Below are 24,916 nucleotides of genomic sequence, written 5' to 3'. Positions count from 1 at the left end.
GGTGAATATCTAACAGGGCATGTAAATAGGGTACTTTGTTATTTATACTTCGTATATTTAGATGACCTATGAGAAGGGTGTTATTGAGGTTAGGCTTAGATACTTGAGGGGAGGGATTTGATGGGCCTGGATTGGGGTGAATATCACCATCTTGTAGGGTTGGAGTATTAGGTCTGGGTGTGAGATTACTTTTAAGAGGGGTTAGTTGTTTCATTTTTTTATCAGAGGGAAAGGTGTAGGTAAGATGATAGTGCCTATGGAATTTGGGAAGGTGATAGCTAGGGGAGGATGTGGAATTTAAGAAGGAGGTAAGAGAGGTGTGGAAGATAGCTGTATGTTTATTTATAAGTTCTGGCTGGTAAATAAGTGGGTGTTCAAAGAAGGTAAGAAGGTAAGAAGAATAAAGAGAGGTACAGAATAATGATAAGAATATTACCATGGTGGGTGTGTATGGAGCCATTTGTAGGAGTGGTGAGGTAAGGGAAGTTATAATTTAATTGAACAAGAGAGGGTGAGAGAGGAGAAAGTTTTAGGTAGAGTACAGGGAGGAAGGAAGGAAAGAAGTAGTGTGTGGATATGAAGGGGTAAGAAGAGAGAATACAACGTGTAGGTACAGAGACTAAAGGTATATAAGCAGAAGGTTAGGTGTAGAAGAGGAGAGAAATTAGTTATAGGAGAGTAGGAAGGTTTTAGGAGTAGAGAAAGAAGAGGGGGTGGAAGAGTTTGTATGGATGGGAGGGGTTAAGTTTTTGGCGGGAAAGAACAGGAAGGGATGTTAGAGTAAGTGGGTGTGGTTAGGGAAGTATAAGGTTAGGACCCCTGGGGGTGGGTGGGAATTGGGGGTAGGGAGGGGAGCGGAGTGAGCCCGCAGGGCGAACGGAGCGGGATACACAGAAGAGAGAGAGGAAGGAAAAAGTAACAGAGAAAGTTAGCAAAGAGAAGGTTTGAGATAGAAAGGGAAGGGGGAGTGGGTCACAGAGCACTTCAGAGATGGAAAGGAAAAGGGGTGAGAAGGTGAGGGTAGGAAGAATATGGATGGGAAATGTCCAGTTCTGTAGGTCTTGGAGTGGACAGAGTGATACCTACTGGACACAGAAGTCAAGGTACAGAGAGGAGTCACAAGGTTCAGGGGTAGGAAAGAAACAATGACAAACACTACTGGGAGGGAGAGTACAGGCTAAGTACAACACTAAGGACAGAGAGAGGAAGATTAAACAGAGTAAGGGGTATAGGGGGGGCTGCTGCTAGGAAACTAGGTGGGAGCAAACCAAAACAGCACAAGATAAAAATTAGGAAGAGACCATAAACAAATTAATTAAACATACTCTCTTAGAGCTTTAGGTAGTGAGTTTGTAGAAGAGTGCAGGGTCCAGAGCTTTCAAGGGTTGTATGCAGAAAGTACCCTCATATAGTGGAGAGGAAGTTCAGCCCAGGCAAACAGACGCTGGGTTAGGCAGGAGAGTTAGCTAGAGCAGGAGAAAAAGGGGGAGATAATAACAACAAGTAAGTAAAATACAATACTGACAAACTAAAGCTGTAACCAGACACACAGATACAGTAGACTAATCCACTGCTCTATGTCATACCACATTACAATACAAGAAAATATGCAATTAGGCAATGCTCATTACATAGAAAACACAGATTGAGGATTGTAACAGTTAAATCATGTGCATATCCACAATAAGAAAGTTGCAGCAGTCTGGGTAAAAACACCAGGTCTAGTTAAATCACTATAATATTCTAAACAGTTTCATGGAAGCACAAGGTATTTCCTCATAGTCAGGAACATAGATCCGTACTGTAGTAAGGAGAAGGTGCTGAGTAAAGGGAGGCCAAGATGCAAGTATGGCCTAAGGCCAGTCTACACGTGTTAGGCCACTTCCTATACTAACACACAGTTCCCATAAAACAAGTGAGGCAGGGCCTAATACAGAGTAGATACACAATAGTAACCCAAACAGAGAGGAATTGTGATAATAATGTAACAAAAGCTGGGGTCATAAGTTACCCATAAAAAATCATCCTCGGAGGGGTAAGGGTGGGGTCAGGAGGCACTGAATAGTCTAGCAAAGATCGCTAATGACTACTCATCAGCGTGTACTGTTGGACATAAAGTATAAGGCTGACACGCTAACTCTGCTTAGCCTTTACAGAGTAAAGGTTACGACCAGCTAGGTCGCATTGTGAATGAGAAAACAGTGCACAATTCTCAGCAGATAGAGCAGCTGAAATAACAGCACTTGTATTTCACAGTCACAGGACAACAAATAGCTCAAAAAGCCCAAAATAAGCCACTAAGTTCAGCAGTAAGATATGAACCAAATATTAATGATGCAAACAGCAGTCGCTTAATGGCGACAGCAGAAGACATAGAAATCCACAACCCAGAACTCTTTAAGAAATAACTAAGAGCAGTAACTCAATCAGTAAGCAGCAAAATAACACTACATGTTCTAATGTACATGAAGTATCAGGCTGACATGCTAACGCTGCTTAGCTGTAATTAATTAAACAGTACACAATCTCAGCAGTATACCTGCAGAAATAACAGCATTTGAAATCACAATCCAAAGGCAATATAGAACTTAAAATGCTCAAGAGAAACAACCTCGCTCAACAGTTAATATAAAGAATAAACTAAGGATACACATGGCAGTCACTTAACCGGCAACAACAGATAAAAAGGCAATTCACAGCACAAAATACTTTAAAAAAAGAACTATGTGCAGAAGGTGTTATTCACCGTTCACCAAGTCAAAAACAGAAGCCGCATACACAGTGCAATGTAAATGCGATCAACATGAAGGTGAATTTGGCGAGTAAACCCAGCAGCAAACAAACGCTAACATATTAGCGGCCAAGGGAAGGCAGCGAGTGCAAAATAGCATTTAATAAGTAAAACAAACAAACGCTAACATATTAGCGGATAAGGGAAGGCAGCGAGTGCAAAATATCATTTAGTAAATCATAGAGTATTACAAGGGAGGATACAATTAAAGACCTAATACATACACTTGCGATACCTATTTACCTAGGAGAGCTCAGCCACAGTCGCACAGCAGCAGCGAGGTAGGATACGGGTAAAGATGGCGTCCTGGGGATAGGGAGGGATTTTAAAACCTCGCAAAGGAAGTACCTGGGGGGGAGGAGTAAGGAATAGGTGAGAGCAAGGTAAGAAACGGAAGGGGAGTATACTAACGAATGGAGGAGAGGAGAAGACAGTCCCAAAGAGGCGAAGGTAGTCCCAATAGTTAGATATAGGGTATAACTACAGTAAGAAGGAGGGACCTAGGTAGGAAGATATACAAGAGCAGGAGATCGAGAGGAGGAAAGCAAAGTAGGGAAAGATAGAGCGAGATATTCGTGAAAGTGCCACAATAAAGAAAATGGCCACTAGCCTAGATGCAGCCAAGGCAGGGAGAGACACTGGGAAGGATGAGGTATATCAGAGAGGCAGAGCTACTCCAAGCACAGAAGAGAGAGAGGAAGGAAAAAGTAACAGAGAAAGTTAGCAAAGAGAAGGTTTGAGATAGAAAGGGAAGGGGGAGTGGGTCACAGAGCACTTCAGAGATGGAAAGGAAAAGGGGTGAGAAGGTGAGGGTAGGAAGAATATGGATGGGAAATGTCCAGTTCTGTAGGTCTTGGAGTGGACAGAGTGATACCTACTGGACACAGAAGTCAAGGTACAGAGAGGAGTCACAAGGTTCAGGGTAGGAAAGAAACAATGACAAACACTACTGGGAGGGAGAGTACAGGCTAAGTACAACACTAAGGACAGAGAGAGGAAGATTAAACAGAGTAAGGGGTATAGGGGGGGCTGCTGCTAGGAAACTAGGTGGGAGCAAACCAAAACAGCACAAGATAAAAATTAGGAAGAGACCATAAACAAATTAATTAAACATACTCTCTTAGAGCTTTAGGTAGTGAGTTTGTAGAAGAGTGCAGGGTCCAGAGCTTTCAAGGGTTGTATGCAGAAAGTACCCTCATATAGTGGAGAGGAAGTTCAGCCCAGGCAAACAGACGCTGGGTTAGGCAGGAGAGTTAGCTAGAGCAGGAGAAAAAAAGGGGGAGATAATAACAACAAGTAAGTAAAATACAATACTGACAAACTAAAGCTGTAACCAGACACAAAGATACAGTAGACTAATCCACTGCTCTATGTCATACCACATTACAATACAAGAAAATATGCAATTAGGCAATGCTCATTACATAGAAAACACAGATTGAGGATTGTAACAGTTAAATCATGTGCATATCCACAATAAGAAAGTTGCAGCAGTCTGGGTAAAACACCAGGTCTAGTTAAATCACTATAATATTCTAAACAGTTTCATGGAAGCACAAGGTATTTCCTCATAGTCAGGAACATAGATCCGTACTGTAGTAAGGAGAAGGTGCTGAGTAAAGGGAGGCCAAGATGCAAGTATGGCCTAAGGCCAGTCTACACGTGTTAGGCCACTTCCTATACTAACACACAGTTCCCATAAAACAAGTGAGGCAGGGCCTAATACAGAGTAGATACACAATAGTAACCCAAACAGAGAGGAATTGTGATAATAATGTAACAAAAAGCTGGGGTCATAAGTTACCCATAAAAAATCATCCTCGGAGGGGTAAGGGTGGGGTCAGGAGGCACTGAATAGTCTAGCAAAGATCGCTAATGACTACTCATCAGCGTGTACTGTTGGACATAAAGTATAAGGCTGACACGCTAACTCTGCTTAGCCTTTACAGAGTAAAGGTTACGACCAGCTAGGTCGCATTGTGAATGAGAAAACAGTGCACAATTCTCAGCAGATAGAGCAGCTGAAATAACAGCACTTGTATTTCACAGTCACAGGACAACAAATAGCTCAAAAAGCCCAAAATAAGCCACTAAGTTCAGCAGTAAGATATGAACCAAATATTAATGATGCAAACAGCAGTCGCAATGGCGACAGCAGAAGACATAGAAATCCACAACCCAGAACTCTTTAAGAAATAACTAAGAGCAGTAACTCAATCAGTAAGCAGCAAAATAACGCTACATGTTCTAATGTACATGAAGTATCAGGCTGACATGCTAACGCTGCTTAGCTGTAATTAATTAAACAGTACACAATCTCAGCAGTATACCTGCAGAAATAACAGCATTTGAAATCACAATCCAAAGGCAATATAGAACTTAAAATGCTCAAGAGAAACAACCTCGCTCAACAGTTAATATAAAGAATAAACTAAGGATACACATGGCAGTCACTTAACCGGCGACAACAGATAAAAAGGCAATTCACAGCACAAAATACTTTAAAAAAAGAACTATGTGCAGAAGGTGTTATTCACCGTTCACCAAGTCAAAAACAGAAGCCGCATACACAGTGCAATGTAAATGCGATCAACATGAAGGTGAATTTGGCGAGTAAACCCAGCAGCAAACAAACGCTAACATATTAGCGGCCAAGGGAAGGCAGCGAGTGCAAAATAGCATTTAATAAGTAAAACAAACAAACGCTAACATATTAGCGGATAAGGAAGGCAGCGAGTGCAAAATATCATTTAGTAAATCATAGAGTATTACAAGGGAGGATACAATTAAAGACCTAATACATACACTTGCGATACCTATTTACCTAGGAGAGCTCAGCCACAGTCGCACAGCAGCAGCGAGGTAGGATACGGGTAAAGATGGCGTCCTGGGGATAGGGAGGGATTTTAAGACCTGCAAAGGAAGTACCTGGGGGGGAGGAGTAAGGAATAGGTGAGAGCAAGGTAAGAAATGGAAGGGGAGTATACTAACGAATGGAGGAGAGGAGAAGACAGTCCCAAAGAGGCGAAGGTAGTCCCAATAGTTAGATATAGGGTATAACTACAGTAAGAAGGAGGGACCTAGGTAGGAAGATATACAAGAGCAGGAGATCGAGAGGAGGAAAGCAAAGTAGGGAAAGATAGAGCGAGATATTCGTGAAAGTGCCACAATAAAGAAAATGGCCACTAGCCTAGATGCAGCCAAGGCAGGGAGAGACACTGGGAAGGATGAGGTATATCAGAGAGGCAGAGCGCTACTCCAAGCACAGAAGAGAGAGAGGAAGGAAAAAGTAACAGAGAAAGTTAGCAAAGAGAAGGTTTGAGATAGAAAGGGAAGGGGGAGTGGGTCACAGAGCACTTCAGAGATGGAAAGGAAAAGGGGTGAGAAGGTGAGGGTAGGAAGAATATGGATGGGAAATGTCCAGTTCTGTAGGTCTTGGAGTGGACAGAGTGATACCTACTGGACACAGAAGTCAAGGTACAGAGAGGAGTCACAAGGTTCAGGGGTAGGAAAGAAACAATGACAAACACTACTGGGAGGGAGAGTACAGGCTAAGTACAACACTAAGGACAGAGAGAGGAAGATTAAACAGAGTAAGGGGTATAGGGGGGGCTGCTGCTAGGAAACTAGGTGGGAGCAAACCAAAACAGCACAAGATAAAAATTAGGAAGAGACCATAAACAAATTAATTAAACATACTCTCTTAGAGCTTTAGGTAGTGAGTTTGTAGAAGAGTGCAGGGTCCAGAGCTTTCAAGGGTTGTATGCAGAAAGTACCCTCATATAGTGGAGAGGAAGTTCAGCCCAGGCAAACAGACGCTGGGTTAGGCAGGAGAGTTAGCTAGAGCAGGAGAAAAAAAGGGGGAGATAATAACAACAAGTAAGTAAAATACAATACTGACAAACTAAAGCTGTAACCAGACACACAGATACAGTAGACTAATCCACTGCTCTATGTCATACCACATTACAATACAAGAAAATATGCAATTAGGCAATGCTCATTACATAGAAAACACAGATTGAGGATTGTAACAGTTAAATCATGTGCATATCCACAATAAGAAAGTTGCAGCAGTCTGGGTAAAAACACCAGGTCTAGTTAAATCACTATAATATTCTAAACAGTTTCATGGAAGCACAAGGTATTTCCTCATAGTCAGGAACATAGATCCGTACTGTAGTAAGGAGAAGGTGCTGAGTAAAGGGAGGCCAAGATGCAAGTATGGCCTAAGGCCAGTCTACACGTGTTAGGCCACTTCCTATACTAACACACAGTTCCCATAAAACAAGTGAGGCAGGGCCTAATACAGAGTAGATACACAATAGTAACCCAAACAGAGAGGAATTGTGATAATAATGTAACAAAAGCTGGGGTCATAAGTTACCCATAAAAATCATCCTCGGAGGGTAAGGGTGGGGTCAGGAGGCACTGAATAGTCTAGCAAAGATCGCTAATGACTACTCATCAGCGTGTACTGTTGGACATAAAGTATAAGGCTGACACGCTAACTCTGCTTAGCCTTTACAGAGTAAAGGTTCACGACCAGCTAGGTCGCATTGTGAATGAGAAAACAGTGCACAATTCTCAGCAGATAGAGCAGCTGAAATAACAGCACTTGTATTTCACAGTCACAGGACAACAAATAGCTCAAAAGCCCAAAATAAGCCACTAAGTTCAGCAGTAAGATATGAACCAAATATTAATGATGCAAACAGCAGTCGCAATGGCGACAGCAGAAGACATAGAAATCCACAACCCAGAACTCTTTAAGAAATAACTAAGAGCAGTAACTCAATCAGTAAGCAGCAAAATAACGCTACATGTTCTAATGTACATGAAGTATCAGGCTGACATGCTAACGCTGCTTAGCTGTAATTAATTAAACAGTACACAATCTCAGCAGTATACCTGCAGAAATAACAGCATTTGAAATCACAATCCAAAGGCAATATAGAACTTAAAATGCTCAAGAGAAACAACCTCGCTCAACAGTTAATATAAAGAATAAACTAAGGATACACATGGCAGTCACTTAACCGCGACAACAGATAAAAAAGCAATTCACAGCACAAAATACTTTAAAAAAAGAACTATGTGCAGAAGGTGTTATTCACCGTTCACCAAGTCAAAAACAGAAGCCGCATACACAGTGCAATGTAAATGCGATCAACATGAAGGTGAATTTGGCGAGTAAACCCAGCAGCAAACAAACGCTAACATATTAGCGGCCAAGGGAAGGCAGCGAGTGCAAAATAGCATTTAATAAGTAAAACAAACAAACGCTAACATATTAGCGGATAAGGGAAGGCAGCGAGTGCAAAATATCATTTAGTAAATCATAGAGTATTACAAGGGAGGATACAATTAAAGACCTAATACATACACTTGCGATACCTATTTACCTAGGAGAGCTCAGCCACAGTCGCACAGCAGCAGCGAGGTAGGATACGGGTAAAGATGGCGTCCTGGGGATAGGGAGGGATTTTAAGACCTGCAAAGGAAGTACCTGGGGGGGAGGAGTAAGGAATAGGTGAGAGCAAGGTAAGAAACGGAAGGGGAGTATACTAACGAATGGAGGAGAGGAGAAGACAGTCCCAAAGAGGCGAAGGTAGTCCCAATAGTTAGATATAGGGTATAACTACAGTAAGAAGGAGGGACCTAGGTAGGAAGATATACAAGAGCAGGAGATCGAGAGGAGGAAAGCAAAGTAGGGAAAGATAGAGCGAGATATTCGTGAAAGTGCCACAATAAAGAAAATGGCCACTAGCCTAGATGCAGCCAAGGCAGGGAGAGACACTGGGAAGGATGAGGTATATCAGAGAGGCAGAGCGCTACTCCAAGCACAGAAGAGAGAGAGGAAGGAAAAAGTAACAGAGAAAGTTAGCAAAGAGAAGGTTTGAGATAGAAAGGGAAGGGGGAGTGGGTCACAGAGCACTTCAGAGATGGAAAGGAAAAGGGGTGAGAAGGTGAGGGTAGGAAGAATATGGATGGGAAATGTCCAGTTCTGTAGGTCTTGGAGTGGACAGAGTGATACCTACTGGACACAGAAGTCAAGGTACAGAGAGGAGTCACAAGGTTCAGGGGTAGGAAAGAAACAATGACAAACACTACTGGGAGGGAGAGTACAGGCTAAGTACAACACTAAGGACAGAGAGAGGAAGATTAAACAGAGTAAGGGGTATAGGGGGGGCTGCTGCTAGGAAACTAGGTGGGAGCAAACCAAAACAGCACAAGATAAAAATTAGGAAGAGACCATAAACAAATTAATTAAACATACTCTCTTAGAGCTTTAGGTAGTGAGTTTGTAGAAGAGTGCAGGGTCCAGAGCTTTCAAGGGTTGTATGCAGAAAGTACCCTCATATAGTGGAGAGGAAGTTCAGCCCAGGCAAACAGACGCTGGGTTAGGCAGGAGAGTTAGCTAGAGCAGGAGAAAAAAAGGGGGAGATAATAACAACAAGTAAGTAAAATACAATACTGACAAACTAAAGCTGTAACCAGACACACAGATACAGTAGACTAATCCACTGCTCTATGTCATACCACATTACAATACAAGAAAATATGCAATTAGGCAATGCTCATTACATAGAAAACACAGATTGAGGATTGTAACAGTTAAATCATGTGCATATCCACAATAAGAAAGTTGCAGCAGTCTGGGTAAAAACACCAGGTCTAGTTAAATCACTATAATATTCTAAACAGTTTCATGGAAGCACAAGGTATTTCCTCATAGTCAGGAACATAGATCCGTACTGTAGTAAGGAGAAGGTGCTGAGTAAAGGGAGGCCAAGATGCAAGTATGGCCTAAGGCCAGTCTACACGTGTTAGGCCACTTCCTATACTAACACACAGTTCCCATAAAACAAGTGAGGCAGGGCCTAATACAGAGTAGATACACAATAGTAACCCAAACAGAGAGGAATTGTGATAATAATGTAACAAAAGCTGGGGTCATAAGTTACCCATAAAAATCATCCTCGGAGGGTAAGGGTGGGGTCAGGAGGCACTGAATAGTCTAGCAAAGATCGCTAATGACTACTCATCAGCGTGTACTGTTGGACATAAAGTATAAGGCTGACACGCTAACTCTGCTTAGCCTTTACAGAGTAAAGGTTACGACCAGCTAGGTCGCATTGTGAATGAGAAAACAGTGCACAATTCTCAGCAGATAGAGCAGCTGAAATAACAGCACTTGTATTTCACAGTCACAGGACAACAAATAGCTCAAAAGCCCAAAATAAGCCACTAAGTTCAGCAGTAAGATATGAACCAAATATTAATGATGCAAACAGCAGTCGCTAATGGCGACAGCAGAAGACATAGAAATCCACAACCCAGAACTCTTTAAGAAATAACTAAGAGCAGTAACTCAATCAGTAAGCAGCAAAATAACGCTACATGTTCTAATGTACATGAAGTATCAGGCTGACATGCTAACACTGCTTAGCTGTAATTAATTAAACAGTACACAATCTCAGCAGTATACCTGCAGAAATAACAGCATTTGAAATCACAATCCAAAGGCAATATAGAACTTAAAATGCTCAAGAGAAACAACCTCGCTCAACAGTTAATATAAAGAATAAACTAAGGATACACATGGCAGTCACTTAACCGGCGACAACAGATAAAAAGGCAATTCACAGCACAAAATACTTTAAAAAAAGAACTATGTGCAGAAGGTGTTATTCACCGTTCACCAAGTCAAAAACAGAAGCCGCATACACAGTGCAATGTAAATGCGATCAACATGAAGGTGAATTTGGCGAGTAAACCCAGCAGCAAACAAACGCTAACATATTAGCGGCCAAGGGAAGGCAGCGAGTGCAAAATAGCATTTAATAAGTAAAACAAACAAACGCTAACATATTAGCGGATAAGGGAAGGCAGCGAGTGCAAAATATCATTTAGTAAATCATAGAGTATTACAAGTTGGCATACAATTAAAGACCTAATACATACACTTGCGATACCTATTTACCTAGGAGAGCTCAGCCACAGTCGCACAGCAGCAGCGAGGTAGGATACGGGTAAAGATGGCGTCCTGGGGATAGGGAGGGATTTTAAGACCTCGCAAAGGAAGTACCTGGGGGGGAGGAGTAAGGAATAGGTGAGAGCAAGGTAAGAAACGGAAGGGGAGTATACTAACGAATGGAGGAGAGGAGAAGACAGTCCCAAAGAGGCGAAGGTAGTCCCAATAGTTAGATATAGGGTATAACTACAGTAAGAAGGAGGGACCTAGGTAGGAAGATATACAAGAGCAGGAGATCGAGAGGAGGAAAGCAAAGTAGGGAAAGATAGAGCGAGATATTCGTGAAAGTGCCACAATAAAGAAAATGGCCACTAGCCTAGATGCAGCCAAGGCAGGGAGAGACACTGGGAAGGATGAGGTATATCAGAGAGGCAGAGCGCTACTCCAAGCACAGAAGAGAGAGAGGAAGGAAAAAGTAACAGAGAAAGTTAGCAAAGAGAAGGTTTGAGATAGAAAGGGAAGGGGGAGTGGGTCACAGAGCACTTCAGAGATGGAAAGGAAAAGGGGTGAGAAGGTGAGGGTAGGAAGAATATGGATGGGAAATGTCCAGTTCTGTAGGTCTTGGAGTGGACAGAGTGATACCTACTGGACACAGAAGTCAAGGTACAGAGAGGAGTCACAAGGTTCAGGGGTAGGAAAGAAACAATGACAAACACTACTGGGAGGGAGAGTACAGGCTAAGTACAACACTAAGGACAGAGAGAGGAAGATTAAACAGAGTAAGGGGTATAGGGGGGGCTGCTGCTAGGAAACTAGGTGGGAGCAAACCAAAACAGCACAAGATAAAAATTAGGAAGAGACCATAAACAAATTAATTAAACATACTCTCTTAGAGCTTTAGGTAGTGAGTTTGTAGAAGAGTGCAGGGTCCAGAGCTTTCAAGGGTTGTATGCAGAAAGTACCCTCATATAGTGGAGAGGAAGTTCAGCCCAGGCAAACAGACGCTGGGTTAGGCAGGAGAGTTAGCTAGAGCAGGAGAAAAGGGGGAGATAATAACAACAAGTAAGTAAAATACAATACTGACAAACTAAAGCTGTAACCAGACACACAGATACAGTAGACTAATCCACTGCTCTATGTCATACCACATTACAATACAAGAAAATATGCAATTAGGCAATGCTCATTACATAGAAAACACAGATTGAGGATTGTAACAGTTAAATCATGTGCATATCCACAATAAGAAAGTTGCAGCAGTCTGGGTAAAACACCAGGTCTAGTTAAATCACTATAATATTCTAAACAGTTTCATGGAAGCACAAGGTATTTCCTCATAGTCAGGAACATAGATCCGTACTGTAGTAAGGAGAAGGTGCTGAGTAAAGGGAGGCCAAGATGCAAGTATGGCCTAAGGCCAGTCTACACGTGTTAGGCCACTTCCTATACTAACACACAGTTCCCATAAAACAAGTGAGGCAGGGCCTAATACAGAGTAGATACACAATAGTAACCCAAACAGAGAGGAATTGTGATAATAATGTAACAAAAGCTGGGGTCATAAGTTACCCATAAAAAATCATCCTCGGAGGGGTAAGGGTGGGGTCAGGAGGCACTGAATAGTCTAGCAAAGATCGCTAATGACTACTCATCAGCGTGTACTGTTGGACATAAAGTATAAGGCTGACACGCTAACTCTGCTTAGCCTTTACAGAGTAAAGGTTACGACCAGCTAGGTCGCATTGTGAATGAGAAAACAGTGCACAATTCTCAGCAGATAGAGCAGCTGAAATAACAGCACTTGTATTTCACAGTCACAGGACAACAAATAGCTCAAAAAGCCCAAAATAAGCCACTAAGTTCAGCAGTAAGATATGAACCAAATATTAATGATGCAAACAGCAGTCGCAATGGCGACAGCAGAAGACATAGAAATCCACAACCCAGAACTCTTTAAGAAATAACTAAGAGCAGTAACTCAATCAGTAAGCAGCAAAATAACGCTACATGTTCTAATGTACATGAAGTATCAGGCTGACATGCTAACGCTGCTTAGCTGTAATTAATTAAACAGTACACAATCTCAGCAGTATACCTGCAGAAATAACAGCATTTGAAATCACAATCCAAAGGCAATATAGAACTTAAAATGCTCAAGAGAAACAACCTCGCTCAACAGTTAATATAAAGAATAAACTAAGGATACACATGGCAGTCACTTAACCGGCGACAACAGATAAAAAAGCAATTCACAGCACAAAATACTTTAAAAAAAGAACTATGTGCAGAAGGTGTTATTCACCGTTCACCAAGTCAAAAACAGAAGCCGCATACACAGTGCAATGTAAATGCGATCAACATGAAGGTGAATTTGGCGAGTAAACCCAGCAGCAAACAAACGCTAACATATTAGCGGCCAAGGGAAGGCAGCGAGTGCAAAATAGCATTTAATAAGTAAAACAAACAAACGCTAACATATTAGCGGATAAGGGAAGGCAGCGAGTGCAAAATATCATTTAGTAAATCATAGAGTATTACAAGGGAGGATACAATTAAAGACCTAATACATACACTTGCGATACCTATTTACCTAGGAGAGCTCAGCCACAGTCGCACAGCAGCAGCGAGGTAGGATACGGGTAAAGATGGCGTCCTGGGGATAGGGAGGGATTTTAAGACCTCGCAAAGGAAGTACCTGGGGGGGAGGAGTAAGGAATAGGTGAGAGCAAGGTAAGAAACGGAAGGGGAGTATACTAACGAATGGAGGAGAGGAGAAGACAGTCCCAAAGAGGCGAAGGTAGTCCCAATAGTTAGATATAGGGTATAACTACAGTAAGAAGGAGGGACCTAGGTAGGAAGATATACAAGAGCAGGAGATCGAGAGGAGGAAAGCAAAGTAGGGAAAGATAGAGCGAGATATTCGTGAAAGTGCCACAATAAAGAAAATGGCCACTAGCCTAGATGCAGCCAAGGCAGGGAGAGACACTGGGAAGGATGAGGTATATCAGAGAGGCAGAGCGCTACTCCAAGCACAGAAGAGAGAGAGGAAGGAAAAAGTAACAGAGAAAGTTAGCAAAGAGAAGGTTTGAGATAGAAAGGGAATGGCAAGTGAGGCACAGAGCACCTCAGAGATGGAAAGGAAAAGGGGTGAGAAGGTGAGGGTAGGAAGAATATGGATGGGAAATGTCCAGTTCTGTAGGTCTTGGAGTGGACAGAGTGATACCTACTGGACACAGAAGTCAAGGTACAGAGAGGAGTCACAAGGTTCAGGGGTAGGAAAGAAACAATGACAAACACTACTGGGAGGGAGAGTACAGGCTAAGTACAACACTAAGGACAGAGAGAGGAAGATTAAACAGAGTAAGGGGTATAGGGGGGGCTGCTGCTAGGAAACTAGGTGGGAGCAAACCAAAACAGCACAAGATAAAAATTAGGAAGAGACCATAAACAAATTAATTAAACATACTCTCTTAGAGCTTTAGGTAGTGAGTTTGTAGAAGAGTGCAGGGTCCAGAGCTTTCAAGGGTTGTATGCAGAAAGTACCCTCATATAGTGGAGAGGAAGTTCAGCCCAGGCAAACAGACGCTGGGTTAGGCAGGAGAGTTAGCTAGAGCAGGAGAAAAAGGGGGAGATAATAACAACAAGTAAGTAAAATACAATACTGACAAACTAAAGCTGTAACCAGACACACAGATACAGTAGACTAATCCACTGCTCTATGTCATACCACATTACAATACAAGAAAATATGCAATTAGGCAATGCTCATTACATAGAAAACACAGATTGAGGATTGTAACAGTTAAATCATGTGCATATCCACAATAAGAAAGTTGCAGCAGTCTGGGTAAAAACACCAGGTCTAGTTAAATCACTATAATATTCTAAACAGTTTCATGGAAGCACAAGGTATTTCCTCATAGTCAGGAACATAGATCCGTACTGTAGTAAGGAGAAGGTGCTGAGTAAAGGGAGGCCAAGATGCAAGTATGGCCTAAGGCCAGTCTACACGTGTTAGGCCACTTCCTATACTAACACACAGTTCCCATAAAACAAGTGAGGCAGGGCCTAATACAGAGTAGATACACAATAGTAACCCAAACAGAGAGGAATTGTGATAATAATGTAACAAAAGCTGGGGTCATAAGTTACCCGTAAAAATCATCCTCGGAGGGGTAAGGGTGGGGTCAGGAGGCACTGAATAGTCTAGCAAAGATCGCTAATGACTACTCATCAGCGTGTACTGTTGGACATAAAGTATAAGGCTGACACGCTAACTCTGCTTAGCCTTTACAGAGTAAAGGTTACGACCAGCTAGGTCGCATTGTGAATGAGAAAACAGTGCACAATTCTCAGCAGATAGAGCAGCTGAAATAACAGCACTTGTATTTCACAGTCACAGGACAACAAATAGCTCAAAAGCCCAAAATAAGCCACTAAGTTCAGCAGTAAGATATGAACCAAATATTAATGATGCAAACAGCAGTCGCTTAATGGCGACAGCAGAAGACATAGAAATCCACAACCCAGAACTCTTTAAGAAATAACTAAGAGCAGTAACTCAATCAGTAAGCAGCAAAATAACGCTACATGTTCTAATGTACATGAAGTATCAGGCTGACATGCTAACGCTGCTTAGCTGTAATTAATTAAACAGTACACAATCTCAGCAGTATACCTGCAGAAATAACAGCATTTGAAATCACAATCCAAAGGCAATATAGAACTTAAAATGCTCAAGAGAAACAACCTCGCTCAACAGTTAATATAAAGAATAAACTAAGGATACACATGGCAGTCACTTAACCGGCGACAACAGATAAAAAAGCAATTCACAGCACAAAATACTTTAAAAAGAACTATGTGCAGAAGGTGTTATTCACCGTTCACCAAGTCAAAAACAGAAGCCGCATACACAGTGCAATGTAAATGCGATCAACATGAAGGTGAATTTGGCGAGTAAACCCAGCAGCAAACAAACGCTAACATATTAGCGGCCAAGGGAAGGCAGCGAGTGCAAAATAGCATTTAATAAGTAAAACAAACAAACGCTAACATATTAGCGGATAAGGGAAGGCAGCGAGTGCAAAATATCATTTAGTAAATCATAGAGTATTACAAGGGAGGATACAATTAAAGACCTAATACATACACTTGCGATACCTATTTACCTAGGAGAGCTCAGCCACAGTCGCACAGCAGCAGCGAGGTAGGATACGGGTAAAGATGGCGTCCTGGGGATAGGGAGGGATTTTAAGACCTGCAAAGGAAGTACCTGGGGAGGAGTAAGGAATAGGTGAGAGCAAGGTAAGAAACGGAAGGGGAGTATACTAACGAATGGAGGAGAGGAGAAGACAGTCCCAAAGAGGCGAAGGTAGTCCCAATAGTTAGATATAGGGTATAACTACAGTAAGAAGGAGGGACCTAGGTAGGAAGATATACAAGAGCAGGAGATCGAGAGGAGGAAAGCAAAGTAGGGAAAGATAGAGCGAGATATTCGTGAAAGTGCCACAATAAAGAAAATGGCCACTAGCCTAGATGCAGCCAAGGCAGGGAGAGACACTGGGAAGGATGAGGTATATCAGAGAGGCAGAGCTACTCCAAGCACAGAAGAGAGAGAGGAAGGAAAAAGTAACAGAGAAAGTTAGCAAAGAGAAGGTTTGAGATAGAAAGGGAAGGGGGAGTGGGTCACAGAGCACTTCAGAGATGGAAAGGAAAAGGGGTGAGAAGGTGAGGGTAGGAAGAATATGGATGGGAAATGTCCAGTTCTGTAGGTCTTGGAGTGGACAGAGTGATACCTACTGGACACAGAAGTCAAGGTACAGAGAGGAGTCACAAGGTTCAGGGGTAGGAAAGAAACAATGACAAACACTACTGGGAGGGAGAGTACAGGCTAAGTACAACACTAAGGACAGAGAGAGGAAGATTAAACAGAGTAAGGGGTATAGGGGGGGCTGCTGCTAGGAAACTAGGTGGGAGCAAACCAAAACAGCACAAGATAAAAATTAGGAAGAGACCATAAACAAATTAATTAAACATACTCTCTTAGAGCTTTAGGTAGTGAGTTTGTAGAAGAGTGCAGGGTCCAGAGCTTTCAAGGGTTGTATGCAGAAAGTACCCTCATATAGTGGAGAGGAAGTTCAGCCCAGGCAAACAGACGCTGGGTTAGGCAGGAGAGTTAGCTAGAGCAGGAGAAAAAAAGGGGGAGATAATAACAACAAGTAAGTAAAATACAATACTGACAAACTAAAGCTGTAACCAGACACACAGATACAGTAGACTAATCCACTGCTCTATGTCATACCACATTACAATACAAGAAAATATGCAATTAGGCAATGCTCATTACATAGAAAACACAGATTGAGGATTGTAACAGTTAAATCATGTGCATATCCACAATAAGAAAGTTGCAGCAGTCTGGGTAAAACACCAGGTCTAGTTAAATCACTATAATATTCTAAACAGTTTCATGGAAGCACAAGGTATTTCCTCATAGTCAGGAACATAGATCCGTACTGTAGTAAGGAGAAGGTGCTGAGTAAAGGGAGGCCAAGATGCAAGTATGGCCTAAGGCCAGTCTACACGTGTTAGGCCACTTCCTATACTAACACACAGTTCCCATAAAACAAGTGAGGCAGGGCCTAATACAGAGTAGATACACAATAGTAACCCAAACAGAGAGGAATTGTGATAATAATGTAACAAAAAGCTGGGGTCATAAGTTACCCGTAAAAAATCATCCTCGGAGGGTAAGGGTGGGGTCAGGAGGCACTGAATAGTCTAGCAAAGATCGCTAATGACTACTCATCAGCGTGTACTGTTGGACATAAAGTATAAGGCTGACACGCTAACTCTGCTTAGCCTTTACAGAGTAAAGGTTACGACCAGCTAGGTCGCATTGTGAATGAGAAAACAGTGCACAATTCTCAGCAGATAGAGCAGCTGAAATAACAGCACTTGTATTTCACAGTCACAGGACAACAAATAGCTCAAAAAGCCCAAAATAAGCCACTAAGTTCAGCAGTAAGATATGAACCAAATATTAATGATGCAAACAGCAGTCGCTTAATGGCGACAGCAGAAGACATAGAAATCCACAACCCAGAACTCTTTAAGAAATAACTAAGAGCAGTAACTCAATCAGTAAGCAGCAAAATAACGCTACATGTTCTAATGTACATGAAGTATCAGGCTGACATGCTAACGCTGCTTAGCTGTAATTAATTAAACAGTACACAATCTCAGCAGTATACCTGCAGAAATAACAGCATTTGAAATCACAATCCAAAGGCAATATAGAACTTAAAATGCTCAAGAGAAACAACCTCGCTCAACAGTTAATATAAAGAATAAACTAAGGATACACATGGCAGTCACTTAACCGGCGACAACAGATAAAAAGCAATTCACAGCACAAAATACTTTAAAAAAAGAACTATGTGCAGAAGGTGTTATTCACCGTTCACCAAGTCAAAAACAGAAGCCGCATACACAGTGCAATGTAAATGCGATCAACATGAAGGTGAATTTGGCGAGTAAACCCAGCAGCAAACAAACGCTAACATATTAGCGGCCAAGGGAAGGCAGCGAGTGCAAAATAGCATTTAATAAGTAAAACAAACAAACGCTAACATATTAGCGGATAAGGGAAGGCAGCGAGTGCAAAATATCATTTAGTAAATCATAGAGTATTACAAGGAGGATACAATTAAAGACCTAATACATACACTTGCGATACCTATTTACCTAGGAGAGCTCAGCCACAGTCGCACAGCAGCAGCGAGGTAGGATACGGGTAAAGATGGCGTCCTGGGGATAGGGAGGGATTTTAAGACCTCGCAAAGGAAGTACCTGGGGGGGAGGAGTAAGGAATAGGTGAGAGCAAGGTAAGAAACGGAAGGGGAGTATACTAACGAATGGAGGAGAGGAGAAGACAGTCCCAAAGAGGCGAAGGTAGTCCCAATAGTTAGATATAGGGTATAACTACAGTAAGAAGGAGGGACCTAGGTAGGAAGATATACAAGAGCAGGAGATCGAGAGGAGGAAAGCAAAGTAGGGAAAGATAGAGCGAGATATTCGTGAAAGTGCCACAATAAAGAAAATGGCCACTAGCCTAGATGCAGCCAAGGCAGGGAGAGACACTGGGAAGGATGAGGTATATCAGAGAGGCAGAGCGCTACTCCAAGCACAGAAGAGAGAGAGGAAGGAAAAAGTAACAGAGAAAGTTAGCAAAGAGAAGGTTTGAGATAGAAAGGGAAGGGGGAGTGGGTCACAGAGCACTTCAGAGATGGAAAGGAAAAGGGGTGAGAAGGTGAGGGTAGGAAGAATATGGATGGGAAATGTCCAGTTCTGTAGGTCTTGGAGTGGACAGAGTGATACCTACTGGACACAGAAGTCAAGGTACAGAGAGGAGTCACAAGGTTCAGGGGTAGGAAAGAAACAATGACAAACACTACTGGGAGGGAGAGTACAGGCTAAGTACAACACTAAGGACAGAGAGAGGAAGATTAAACAGAGTAAGGGGTATAGGGGGGGCTGCTGCTAGGAAACTAGGTGGGAGCAAACCAAAACAGCACAAGATAAAAATTAGGAAGAGACCATAAACAAATTAATTAAACATACTCTCTTAGAGCTTTAGGTAGTGAGTTTGTAGAAGAGTGCAGGGTCCAGAGCTTTCAAGGGTTGTATGCAGAAAGTACCCTCATATAGTGGAGAGGAAGTTCAGCCCAGGCAAACAGACGCTGGGTTAGGCAGGAGAGTTAGCTAGAGCAGGAGAAAAAGGGGGAGATAATAACAACAAGTAAGTAAAATACAATACTGACAAACTAAAGCTGTAACCAGACACACAGATACAGTAGACTAATCCACTGCTCTATGTCATACCACATTACAATACAAGAAAATATGCAATTAGGCAATGCTCATTACATAGAAAACACAGATTGAGGATTGTAACAGTTAAATCATGTGCATATCCACAATAAGAAAGTTGCAGCAGTCTGGGTAAAAACACCAGGTCTAGTTAAATCACTATAATATTCTAAACAGTTTCATGGAAGCACAAGGTATTTCCTCATAGTCAGGAACATAGATCCGTACTGTAGTAAGGAGAAGGTGCTGAGTAAAGGGAGGCCAAGATGCAAGTATGGCCTAAGGCCAGTCTACACGTGTTAGGCCACTTCCTATACTAACACACAGTTCCCATAAAACAAGTGAGGCAGGGCCTAATACAGAGTAGATACACAATAGTAACCCAAACAGAGAGGAATTGTGATAATAATGTAACAAAAAGCTGGGGTCATAAGTTACCCATAAAAAATCATCCTCGGAGGGGTAAGGGTGGGGTCAGGAGGCACTGAATAGTCTAGCAAAGATCGCTAATGACTACTCATCAGCGTGTACTGTTGGACATAAAGTATAAGGCTGACACGCTAACTCTGCTTAGCCTTTACAGAGTAAAGGTTACGACCAGCTAGGTCGCATTGTGAATGAGAAAACAGTGCACAATTCTCAGCAGATAGAGCAGCTGAAATAACAGCACTTGTATTTCACAGTCACAGGACAACAAATAGCTCAAAAAGCCCAAAATAAGCCACTAAGTTCAGCAGTAAGATATGAACCAAATATTAATGATGCAAACAGCAGTCGCTTAATGGCGACAGCAGAAGACATAGAAATCCACAACCCAGAACTCTTTAAGAAATAACTAAGAGCAGTAACTCAATCAGTAAGCAGCAAAATAACGCTACATGTTCTAATGTACATGAAGTATCAGGCTGACATGCTAACACTGCTTAGCTGTAATTAATTAAACAGTACACAATCTCAGCAGTATACCTGCAGAAATAACAGCATTTGAAATCACAATCCAAAGGCAATATAGAACTTAAAATGCTCAAGAGAAACAACCTCGCTCAACAGTTAATATAAAGAATAAACTAAGGATACACATGGCAGTCACTTAACCGGCGACAACAGATACAAAAGCATTGCACAGCACAAAATACTTTAAAAAAAGAACTATGTGCAGAAGGTGTTATTCACCATTCACCAAGTCAAAACAGAAGCATACACAGTGCAATGTAAATGCGATCAACATGAAGGTGAATTTGGCGAGTAAACCCAGCAGCAAACAAACGCTAACATATTAGCGGCCAAGGGAAGGCAGCGAGTGCAAAATAGCATTTAATAAGTAAAACAAACAAACGCTAACATATTAGCGGATAAGGGAAGGCAGCGAGTGCAAAATATCATTTAGTAAATCATAGAGTATTACAAGGGAGGATACAATTAAAGACCTAATACATACACTTGCTATACCTATTTACCTAGGAGAGCTCAGCCACAGTCGCACAGCAGCGAGGTAGGATACGGGTAAAGATGGCGTCCTGGGGATAGGGAGGGATTTTAAGACCTCGCAAAGGAAGTACCTGGGGGGGAGGAGTAAGGAATAGGTGAGAGCAAGGTAAGAAACGGAAGGGGAGTATACTAACGAATGGAGGAGAGGAGAAGACAGTCCCAAAGGGGCGAAGGTAGTCCCAATAGTTAGATATAGGGTATAACTACAGTAAGAAGGAGGGACCTAGGTAGGAAGATATACAAGAGCAGGAGATCGAGAGGAGGAAAGCAAAGTAGGGAAAGATAGAGCGAGATATTCGTGAAAGTGCCACAATAAAGAAAATGGCCACTAGCCTAGATGCAGCCAAGGCAGGGAGAGACACTGGGAAGGATGAGGTATATCAGAGAGGCAGAGCGCTACTCCAAGCACAGAAGAGAGAGAGGAAGGAAAAGTAACAGAGAAAGTTAGCAAAGAGAAGGTTTGAGATAGAAAGGGAAGGGGGAGTGGGTCACAGAGCACTTCAGAGATGGAAAGGAAAAGGGGTGAGAAGGTGAGGGTAGGAAGTATATGGATGGGAAATGTCCAGTTCTGTAGGTCTTGGAGTGGACAGAGTGATACCTACTGGACACAGAAGTCAAGGTACAGAGAGGAGTCACAAGGTTCAGGGGTAGGAAAGAAACAATGACAAACACTACTGGGAGGGAGAGTACAGGCTAAGTACAACACTAAGGACAGAGAGAGGAAGATTAAACAGAGTAAGGGGTATAGGGGGGGCTGCTGCTAGGAAACTAGGTGGGAGCAAACCAAAACAGCACAAGATAAAAATTAGGAAGAGACCATAAACAAATTAATTAAACATACTCTCTTAGAGCTTTAGGTAGTGAGTTTGTAGAAGAGTGCAGGGTCCAGAGCTTTCAAGGGTTGTATGCAGAAAGTACCCTCATATAGTGGAGAGGAAGTTCAGCCCAGGCAAACAGACGCTGGGTTAGGCAGGAGAGTTAGTCTCTTAGAGCTTTAGGTAGTGAGTTTGTAGAAGAGTGCAGGGTCCAGAGCTTTCAAGGGTTGTATGCAGAAAGTACCCTCATATAGTGGAGAGGAAGTTCAGCCCAGGCAAACAGACGCTGGGTTAGTCAGGAGAGTTAGCTAGGAGAGCTCAGCCACAGTCGCACAGCAGCAGCGAGGTAGGATACGGGTAACACAAGTCATGTGTTAAACTTGTCTGTATATCACATTATCATGTATGTTCTGCATGCCCTTCCGAGCGTTCCAAGGTGGTGTGATAACCACACATTACTATAGGTGGTATCATTTTCAGCTAACAGTACACTGCAATGCATGCCTATGAGTCCTATGTAGAAATGTTTTATGGTATCATTGCCTTACCTTTTCTGGTTGTCAGCATGTACTGCTTATCAGTTCAATGGCTCTACTACTACACATTCACAAGAAGGTGAACATGTCCCCATCACAATGCAGCTGGACATGTCATTGCAGCTGCTGACACACCTTCACCCTCCACCTGTGATCAGATAACAGCAAGGCAGGTGAACCCTATTGGTGTTGCTGGCAGGATATTTCAGCAAAGCTGTCTCAAAAGTGGTTATGATACTGTGGTATCTGTTGAGGGAGGTGTCATGATGCCCTATCATCTGTCAGAGCACAGGGTTGTACACATCCAGGGAGACAGCCAGCTATGGCAGATAGGGATGAAGGCAGTGATAACCATAAGGACCAGGATATGCAAGGTATGTAGGTATACAGGGTGAATGTTGCGTATATGCTGCACCAGTCTAACAAGCACCTTCAGTGTCAGATGTTTGCTTCCTGGGCCATTGTCACCGGAGGTTTACATGGCACATCACATAGACTTCCATTATGCTCAGGGGGACTGAGCGATACCATGTTCAGAATATTGGATCAAATAAGAGAATGATAGCTGACTGCATGGGAGTGCTGTTACCACAGGAACAGACCAGCACAAGTTCACATTCATGGTACATGTTGTTTTTGATGTGATGTATAAGTTTTGGTGGGCTTTACATACCTAGCTTGGCTGTGTATGGCTATGGTTAGTTTGAACATAAATGTGGAATGGATTCAGATCTTCAAATAATGACAACAGCAAAGGCCTTGGTAATTAGCCATGCAGTTAGACAACCTATATACTTTATACCCTACCACAGTTGACCACTAGACTCCAGTAACTCCTTCTTAGACACACATCTGCATTGTGGTATAAAGTATGTAGCCCAGCTATAGCCACAATATCCCTCCACAAATACCTAGTGGTGAAGCATGTCTCCTCTGGATGTGTGAAACGTTCATTATGGGTGGACCTACATGTGATGCTACATCTGTCTCATGATGTGACCAACTGCATTGCAGAATGTAGCACAGTGGATGATGTACTTTGGTGCCTCCTGGAGTCTACTTGGGTGAGCTTGTGGCTACTCATCTAATGTGCCATCACTGTCTGGTCAGTGCCTACTGTGAAGCCTTTTCTTGTTTAAAATGTGGGTACTCTTTGGAGCTTTGAACATGCACACGCTCCATCATGTCCTGGGATAGTATCATCAAGGCAACTGCACCTGGTGGGGTACATCATCTTTTTTTTTTCTGTGCACTGATTATACTAAATGGCATGTCATGCCACATGGTTTGGCATGAGATGCTTCTGTATAACCTGCACATGGGCATATTACACTGTCCATCCACAAGTATTTTATAGCTGTCGTCAAGTGATGTGCTATTCCTAGTCATTTGTATGAGGTTTGGAGACAGGTTTTGTACACCCAATACTGAAAGAGCACAATATGCTTTATGTTATGCAGAACCGCTCATGCAGTGACCATATTAATTGATGTTCTTAGTGTTTCGCTGTTGCAGTCATCACATTTGGGTTATCCTGCCAGGGGTAGCCCTCATTTGGCCTGAATATCAGAGGCTTAGTATTTCTGCGTCGGTTGCTGTTGCTCCAGGACTGATGTCAGGTCATCAGTGGTATAAAAACAGGCAGCTGATGCCATTACATCAGTCTTTCTTGACAAGGAGCCCAAGGCAGAAGCAGTTCGCATGAGTGCCGGACGGCCACTACCTGAGTTTTCATTTCCAAATTGAAGTTGAAGTCTTCTAAAGCTAAGTACCCCATTGGGGATCCTTGTTTTTTGCTCTAACCGATGTCAAAAAAAGTAAAAAATTCTCGCCTGTAGAAAGCCAATACCACACCAAGACTTCCATTCTTATTGCGTCACCTGTTTAAGCTCAGACCACGACGTCCCCCGCTGTCGCTTTTGTGCTTTGTTCAATACCAGAACTTTTCTTCGTCGGGCCCTTATTCTAGCTAGATATTTTTGCTGTCAGTCCTTGGAATTCCGATATGGCTTTGGTAAGCCATCCAACTACCGATCTTCTGAAAAAATGTAAGGATAAAGAGAGAGACAGACCACACAGGTCCAACACTGCTGACTACGCTTCCGTTAAGCTAGTTGTCAGTTCTCCAGTCCTCAGTGAGGTGGTTTTGCAGCTCCCGACGCCCGCTTCTATATATTCACAGGCTGCTACCGAGACCCTTTCGGAGTCTGGTATGCCGCGAGACTCTTCTTCGACTAAGGATCCTGTGGATGTCTCTATCTTGGATGGGTCCGGAGCCGCTGAGCAGGCACCAGTTTCCAAGGAAGTACTTTGCACTACCGATACTTGACACAGACCAATGACTTCTTTTGCTTCTTCAGTTCTTTCGAAAACAACTGAGTTTCTAAGGCCCAGGGTACGAACCACACCCAAAAAAAAATGACGACCCAAACTC

The 24,916-nt window shown here is 42.6% G+C and overlaps 1 protein-coding gene and 1 long non-coding RNA gene across 2 annotated transcripts in view; one reads left to right on the top strand and one right to left on the bottom strand.

Moving 5' to 3' along the window:
- Positions 1 to 24,916, top strand: part of DISC1 (DISC1 scaffold protein) — a 2,387,713-nt gene that overhangs the window by 1,650,183 nt on the left and 712,614 nt on the right. The window lies entirely within an intron of this gene.
- LOC122806525 lies at positions 907 to 22,137 on the bottom strand. Its single transcript, XR_006365518.1, has 9 exons — positions 21,973 to 22,137; positions 19,395 to 19,535; positions 16,811 to 16,951; positions 14,236 to 14,376; positions 11,655 to 11,795; positions 9,072 to 9,212; positions 6,491 to 6,631; positions 3,908 to 4,048; positions 907 to 1,466 (listed from the first exon to the last, which is right to left on the bottom strand). It is a non-coding gene; the product is annotated as an uncharacterized LOC122806525 (long non-coding RNA).

The sequence above is a fragment of the Protopterus annectens genome, chromosome 1.part1, assembly GCF_019279795.1.
Source record: "Protopterus annectens isolate FY-2018-M chromosome 1.part1, PAN1.0, whole genome shotgun sequence".
In the NCBI taxonomy this organism is placed as follows: Eukaryota; Metazoa; Chordata; order Ceratodontiformes; family Protopteridae; genus Protopterus; species Protopterus annectens.
The sequence above is the reverse complement of the archived record's forward strand: the minus strand, read 5'-3'. Positions and strand labels throughout refer to the sequence as shown.